Consider the following 8,434-nt stretch of genomic DNA (forward strand, 5'->3'; position numbering starts at 1 on the left):
AAAATTTTCTACCAGGTATATTTCGTGATAGATTCTAAAACATTTGTTGCCACCATTACTGTAGGCCTATACTCTTCTGTCATAACAAATCTGGATTTTATGTTATTGGACTGACTCTTCTTTTTATTTATCTCGTACTTCCTGTTGTATGTGCGATTTAATGTTTTATTAATTTTTTTTTTCTAGTCCTTCCAGTTTTTTTTATCCGGCATGCTGAAGCTAGCTGACCAGCTGTGCGATACAGTATCACAACCAAATGCGGACAGTCATTGTCAATGGGGTATTCTTTTTTTAAACTTGTTTTAACCATCCTCATGCTAAACTATGACCCTGTGAATATGAATAGTCCCATATCCCGCTTCTTTGTTATTTATTTATTTAATTTTCTATATATTTATTTCTTTATTAATATATGTATATATACTTCCATCTCCATGCTAAACGTCCACCTGTGCATTATAGTGCGCCGCCTAATACATGTTAATTATTAGATATCACTTTATTCTTTTATTGTTTTTATCGACTCAGTACCTCCCTTCGCTAAACGGACACCCCGTGTTCCACAGCTCGCCGCGTAATACAAGTGAAAGCATTACATATATTCTACGTATTATTAAATCTTTAATTGTACATGGTACTTTACCCCATTATCATGTTAAGCAGCCGCTCTGTGTACCCTGCAGTACCAGTCATCAGTAATTCATCAACGTTTCATCAACAGTCAAGGGGGTGCTGTTGATAATTCATCGATAACAGGCCATACAAACTGTTGATGAATTTAACATGGGCATTTCCTACGCTGTCATCAATAAAAATGTATCAATTCATCATGAATTCATCGATGATTCATCAACAATTCATAGATGTTTCATTAACAATTCATTGAAGTTTTATCAACAAAATTTATCGACGATTCGGGCCATGGAACTGACGACTGCCGTCTAGACTACCATCGTAACTGTATCGTGGGCAGAGCGTCGTAGTAGAATTCGAATTTGGCAGAGCGTCGACTTGGTAGAAGTCGCAGTCGGCGCGTTGATGACTTGTTGATGACAGTGGCCTATTGATGACATGCGGTACTGCATTATAATGCAGTCACCTAATACATAAAAACAGAGAAAATACTTTAGTTTGAATTATAAACCCTGCCCTAGAATTTCTAGTCCGCTGCATCGACGTCCCATTGTATCTAAACCGATCGAACCACTCACATCTATTCTGTATTGGCTTGCACTTGTCGACAATCAACTCGACCCGAGTTGTCTGCAACCTCCCGACTGTCACCGATCCTGAACAACCATCACCAATACTGCAACATCAATCAACCACAACGCCTGCCGACGTTTATCAACAGCCGACCGTTCCATCGAACTGCTCGACGCCACCTCGAGCCGTCAATGCTCTCAAATGTTCGACTCTGCTACAATCGAACCTTCCATTTAGTTCATACCACTATTAAATTTAAATTCCAATTATTAAACACGTTCTATGTGTATATCTTCTGATTAATATATGTATTTCTCCTTGCTGTTGTTCGGCTTTGGGCACTATGCACTTGCTCTATTCCTTTTTCACATTTCTCTGCCTGCGGTTCGATTACTTTCCAATGTACCCACTTCACTCTACTCACTTTTACTACTCACTCTGTCTTTTCTACGACCGTTCTTCGCTGCTCTTTGTTCGTTTGTTTATATTTTCAAAAGTATGTCTACTTTTTTTTGAGAAAAAAATTAATATATTTAATTTATAATTTATTTATAAAAAAGTATTTATAATTTATATCTTTTGGCTAAAACTGTTGAAGAAAATGAAAAACCCTAAGAAAAGTTTAAATTTGGAAATGTTGCATAATTTTTCAAGCGTAAAACATATAAGTCATATAAATATAATATAGTCACAGCTAAATATAAGTATTGATTAACTTGAATTTTGTTTACGTTAATTTTATAAATCTTTAACAAATCTTAAACTAAGAAATTAAAAAATAAGGTAAGGAATAGTTTGCCTCGAGCTGGATTTTAAGTAAAGCGGGTGCTCTAACTCCTAAGTCACTCATCACGATCGCCTCCCGACGGCAAACCCAAATATCAAGCAAGCAAAAAAATCGCGACGAAATTTAAACTATTACGTTTAGGGCACGTTTAGCTCCATTCCGAGGGTCTCACAGAACGCTTAAAAATACCCTGAGTCTCTTTGATACATATAAAGGACTAGGGACCAATTCCACCCATTTGGTAAAGGCATCTAAACTACTAATAGCATTGTATTCCCATGCGGAGATCTCAGAAAACTGACATGGAGTCTGCACATACTACGCTGACCGGTTCCTGCAATGGGCGGGTGAACATGCCTACATACTGAGTGATTTCCCGGAAAAGTTCTAGACAGTAATACTTTTGCGTGACTCGTTTGATAGTTTTCCATGTCCCAAAGTGTCCGGCTCTCGGGTGATCGCATTCCTGTAAGTCTAGTTAGTGATATTTCAACATACAGTTTCCATTGGACGTAATCATTCTTCCGTGGTAAGTTTTTTGTCTTCATTAAATTTGGCTTCCTTTGACTCGATAATCATGCCTTTACTTGATAACGTGTCGGGTTCTTGACATGCTCGGGTCAGCCCCTGAGATGGCTCTATTTCTGCTTGTTGCACAGTATCCATGGGCTGGCGCAAAAGGACGCAGCCACCATGTAAAACTTCCACCGTCCATATTCCAGATCGAACTGATACTGGTTTTTGAGACCGTCCAGTTGGGTTATCAATTGATTTTACCACTTTAACGCCAGATAATCGGTCACAACTTCAAAACTATACCCAGGTAGTATCGCATTTTTCGAATGGCTTATACGATTGACAACCACTCCTTTTCGGTTACTGTGTAGTTTTTCTCGGCCTGAGCTATGAGTCGTTTTACTCTGTCTATGGTTTGTAATAGGACCGCTCCTAAGCAGCGATCGCTAGCGTCGGTTTGCAACGACGGGTGCGAACCTCTCTCCTGTCTTTTCTATGACCGATCTTCGCTGCTCTTAGCCACACAGGGTACAAAGGCCGCGCCTCCCACTATCCCATCAGAATTTTACTTTACTTTACCGCACATTAAGCGGTTCCTCTGATTTCGAAATGATGGTTCCATGTTGCATTCCGGATTGCCATTTTAATTTGGGTACCGCCGTCCCATTAAGGTGTCATGGCTTCATCGAATGGGGAAGTTGAACCCCCGCGATCGGAAACAGCAGGATGATGGAATCTGCTTGGCTCCTTCTTACCTTCAAGTTCTAGACGAGATGCGTTAGTTTATCGAGCGTTCGAAAATCCTGTCGTCGAGTGTACCGTTGATACTCTGGTAACATATTTTCTACATACCCTCGAATTATTAGGCCATAGTTCATCCCGCTCGTTTCGTAAGGTTTTGAATATCGATCAGATAGAACTTATACAGCTTACTTAATTTCTGAGTCGAGGAACTCCTTCCAGAAGGTTTTCCACTTTAGTCTTGAAGGCGACTCGTCCGGAACCAACTGTCAGCCCTTCCAAACAATAGCACCGGCATCGCTTGGGGTAACGCCCTTAAATCGATTTTGTACGTATTGCCCCCCCTTCTAGATATGTTTCATAGCGTATTCGTCTAACGTAAGGCCCCATCGGGCCATTTTGTTGAACAGGGTGGCACACAAGGTTCCCTCCGGACGCGAATATGTTCCGCGTCGGGAGTCGGCTTGCAGCAGAACCTTTAAAATAGGGGCTGAGGTGGTTCTGGGTAACTGGAGGGTGTTGCTCCTACAGTTACCAAATCCTCTTTCATGCGAGACTAAGAGTGAGTTTTGTTGGGGGTTATTCTGTTCTCTTTCGCCATTTCTACGAGATCCACTTGGCCCCAATTACGAAATGGTGTATTCGATTTTGGGTCATTAAGATAATGACCAACAAAATTTTAATGCTTACAATCTAAACTATTGATGATTTCTTTTGATATTCGAGGCTTTGGAACCGAATCGAAATCCTCAACTAGTCTCTGCTCAGGCGCCATTCTGTAACGATGCGATGGTCGCTGTGGTCGGCGTCTCATTCCGCCTAGATTCCTCTCTAGGTTATGTTAGGTTGAACCGGACGGCCCTCGTGATTCCTCTATAGATAAAGTTAATGAGTATTATTAAAAATAAATTAATTATTTTTGGGAAATTCTTGCTCGGGTCATCACATAAACTTTTATAAAACTTGCTACACACCTTTACCAAGTAATACCAGCTAGGAGTCCTAGAAATTCAGCCTGAAATGCCCGGAATACTTTCTGGCGCGTGAGTAATCTGCTGGAAACAGGAAAATAGGAACACGTTCGTCGCTAACATACTAGGAACTCTACCCGAAAATTCCCGGAATACTCACTGGCGACGCAACCCGGGCTAGAAGAACTTCAGAAAAGAGCCCGGAATACTCGATGGCGGAAAAGTCACGGCTATACTCGCTAGCAGATCAGTCGGGGCTAGCTCTTTCGAGGAAAGCTACAGAAAACAGCTCAGAATATTCACTGCGGACTTTTTCTGGACTACCACCCTAGAAACGCGAATAACCCGTTAGAAACTCTGCCCAAAAATGCTCGCAATACTCGCTGGTGGCACACTCAAGGAGAAAGTAAACAAAACCACTGCGCTCTCCCGCTACAAGTATCAAGACGCCGACACCGAAAGGTGTTTATGGGGAAGACAACGAATTTCCTGAATTTGAGCAATAATAACTATCGCACGAATAGATCGATTATATGCCGTATTTATGTTCTTGTTTTATTGTTCTCTCGTCAGAGCTGCAACTGCCGATCGGGCGCTTGGGTTCAATATATATTAGTTTACAAATGTAGTTTTGCTTAATAGATAAGGCGACAGAAGAAGAGAGAGCAATATATAACAAAGAGAAGAGCGCCTAAGGGTGCATCGATACACCTATGCGCGCATAATTAGGCGCGAGAAATCTGCTCTGAACAAACGGGATTACGAAAATTCCTTTGAAATTTTCATCCATTGAAAGCACGACCTTCGGCCTTCGTTGATCGGGGTTAGAACGTTCACGTGGACGAGCTCCCGCTCTACTCTCCTCGGTATAAGTGATCGCCCGGTGCCGAGTCCTCGAGCTTTGCTCGCTACTTAACGAGCTCAGGGACAGCTAGTTCGCACTTCACCTATCGGCGCATTCTCTCGCACTGTTAAGCTTACCTTATCGGTCGGGAGCTCGTTCCTTATATTTAAACGTTGTCGGTACTATGTAAGCAACAAAATTAAGTTGACGATCCGATTCCCCCACGAAGCCCTAAACTTTTTTTCCACCTATAACTTTCGTTTGCGACGCGGGATTTCCTTCGCATTTTCCAAGGATTTTTTTTAGCGGCAGGACCTCCCCCTTTAAGCATATATATTTTTGCCACCAATACAAATAATAATTTAAAATCTAACTTATGCCAGTGTCAAATAAAAGAGAAGCGTAACAACGTAACAACAAAAAACACACCCTTCGGTCGACATTAATTTTAAACCGGCAGGGCGTTGTTGTTGTTTTTATTATTCTCTTGGCGCTCTACCTTCGCATACATATTTGGCAATGTCGACCATCCAGAAAACATTTGACAGAGAAATCAGAATAATAAAAAAAAAAATGAATGACAATTATTAATAATTTATAATTAAAATTAATTAATAAATAAAAAAACAACTTCACCTACACATAATATAGGAACATAAATATCATATTGGAAATATTTTGTAATTATGGTACCATTTCCAACGTTTTGCGGCTAGTAAACTGGCATTGATAAAAATCTCCTAAAAAGAACGTTTGGCTTACCCTGTCAAATTGCTGCGGGTTCTACACATCTTAAAATTTGTTCCAATTTTACCAAAAACGTTGTGTTTCCCTGCTTTTTGCGTGGTAGTTATCATGCAAAGTCAATGCACAATGCTTCCGAAATTCTCTTCAACATTTTTCTGGCTAGTATTTGTGAATTGAAAAATCCTAAGAGATACTTCTCCCTATAATACAAAATTCCTCGTTGCAGAGGACTGGCTTGTGAAGTTGGACTATAACAGCATTGCCCTTTCCTCCATTCAAACTTTCTTCTTTTTTAATCAAGGTCTGTCGCTATCCGGGTGGCGCCATGATATTGGGTAGGAACCGTGGGTACTAAGATGCCATTACCAGAAGACTTTACTTCCTTTATGGTTTTCGGTGTTGAAAAGTCCTGAATTGTCGCTTATCCTTATTCGGGTCTGTTAGAATCCATGATCGCTTACCCCGTGCCTTAGATACTTAAATTGATTGTAAAAAATGGTATTTGTGCTTGATCCTCAGGTTTGCAGTTTTTCAGAGAATTTCCTCTTGCCTCGGCCAATGACTACGATGTCATCCAGGTATGAAAAAACGAACGGTTTCGTTTCAGGTCTTATTGGTCGCCAGTGCCGCAAATTTTATTTATTCCTAGGTTACCAGGCCCTACACTGCAGCACTCCGTAATTGTTGTGTCATTTTTTCTGCACACCCATAAAAATATCCTCTGTGTATTGCTGCACGTGCGTGCGGGATGACCGGTTTCTGCGCATCGAGTGCAGATCTTTGGTCTGAGTTAATGAGGTGCTGGCTGATCTGCATTTGGTTTGTGTATAATTATACCCTTGCAGGGTATTATAATTTCAGTCAGAAGTTTGCAACGCAGTGAAGGAGGCACCTCCGACCATATAAAGTATATATATTCTTGATCAGGATCAACAGCCGAGTCGATCTAGCCATGTCCGTCTGTCCTTCTGTCCGTCTGTCCGTCTGTCCGTTTCTACACAAACTAGTCTCTCAGTTTTGAAGCTATCTGAATGAAACTTTGCACTTAGCCTTCTATATACTCTCACTCGTATATATGTCGGAACGGGCCGGATAGGACGACTATATCATATAGCTGCCATAGGAATGATCGAATAATTTTTCCAAAAAAAATTATAACAATTTCAGTTTTCAACAGAATTTGATCAAATTTGAGATATAGCCATTTTACTATACTTTACAATTTTGTATAAAATTTTATGAAAATCGGACAACTATATCATATAGCTCCCATAGGAACGATCGAGAAATTAAGACAATTAAAAATTATAACATTTTCAGTTTTCAACAGATTTTCATCAAATTTGAGGTATAGCCATTTAAATTTTGTGTAAAATTTTATGAAAATCGGACGACTATATCATATAAGGGCCATACAAACGATCGTTAGATGTGGAGAAAAATGCACATCTGCAAATATAATATGTAAAGGTGAATGAAATGAATGCAGGTATTACTTCATTGTTTTTTAACACAAATAAATATAATTTATATTGTTGGGATTCCAAGTCATAGAAGTTCTATCTGCAAGGGTATATAAACTTAAGCGTGCCGAAGTTAGCTTCCTTTCTTGTTTTATTTTAATTTTGTAGTTAATGTATATGCGATTGAATTTCTCTTCGTTGAAGAATCTGGTAAATCGAATTAGCTTGTATATAGTGTACTCCCTAATAAGTTAATTTTCCTTCCTCTCAATTTTTATTTTCTTTTGACCTTCCATTTAATAGCTCTGATTTTCTCGTTTTGTTATCACGATCTCCGGTTTTGTGATTGGTGTTTTATTAAAATTTCGCTAACAGTTCATTGAATTTTTGTTAGACGGTTGCGGCATGACTCGTTTTTTAGCAAACTTTCACTATATAAATAATTCACTTCTTTTTGACACGTCTAACCGAAGCACATGTGCACATTCTGTTAGTTCATTTTTCATTGCCTGATATACCCAGCACTACATTATTCTATCAGTTTTGTATTTTCTCCATCCGTGCTAAGAATTTTTGTTAACATCCAGAGATGGCAAGGAACAATTGAAAAATGAAAGGAAAGAAAGTACCAAAACTAAAAGTTAAAAAAAAATATATGGCCAAAAAATATTTGATTTATATGAATTGCATTTTCTACTTAATGAGTAAATATGGCTCTATTGATCCTCTATTGATCCTCTACCACTGTGCACACTCTAGGGTGCATTTATTTTTTGTGAAGCAAAAATCACTTGAGAATCTCATATTTCTTACCATCGAATTTGGTTAAATATGTTGCCAACAAAATCGTACACGCTCTTCAGTTTTTCTGTTGGTAAACAGCCAAATATATGGTAAATATTTAATTTTGGTTGAGCAGAAGACACTTCAACCAACTATGTTACTGTTTTGGATAAGCCACAGCTGTTTGATCAGCTGATACCGACTAGTGGATGGAGGTGAAACTCCATGGGAATCGGAGTTTTACATCTGCGAAAATCCAAACTGGTTCTCACGGATGGACTTTGTTGGAGAACAGTATAATATGATCAAAATATATTCTCATTCATTTCTTGCTGTTTTGGTAAACCTACTATATATTAAGGTATTCCCAACACAC

The 8,434-nt window shown here is 39.2% G+C and overlaps 1 long non-coding RNA gene across 1 annotated transcript; it reads right to left on the reverse strand.

The window, feature by feature from the left end:
* Positions 1-3,891: 3,891 nt before the first annotated feature.
* LOC147644634 (uncharacterized) lies at positions 3,892-4,519 on the reverse strand. Its single transcript, XR_015270187.1, has 3 exons — positions 4,382-4,519; positions 4,225-4,305; positions 3,892-4,123 (listed from the first exon to the last, which is right to left on the reverse strand). It is a non-coding gene; the product is annotated as an uncharacterized LOC147644634 (long non-coding RNA).
* Positions 4,520-8,434: the final 3,915 nt, after the last annotated feature.

The sequence above is a fragment of the Drosophila serrata genome, unplaced genomic scaffold (genome assembly GCF_035046125.1).
Source record: "Drosophila serrata isolate PLE 108 unplaced genomic scaffold, ASM3504612v1 contig_127, whole genome shotgun sequence".
Taxonomy (NCBI): domain Eukaryota; kingdom Metazoa; phylum Arthropoda; class Insecta; order Diptera; family Drosophilidae; genus Drosophila; species Drosophila serrata.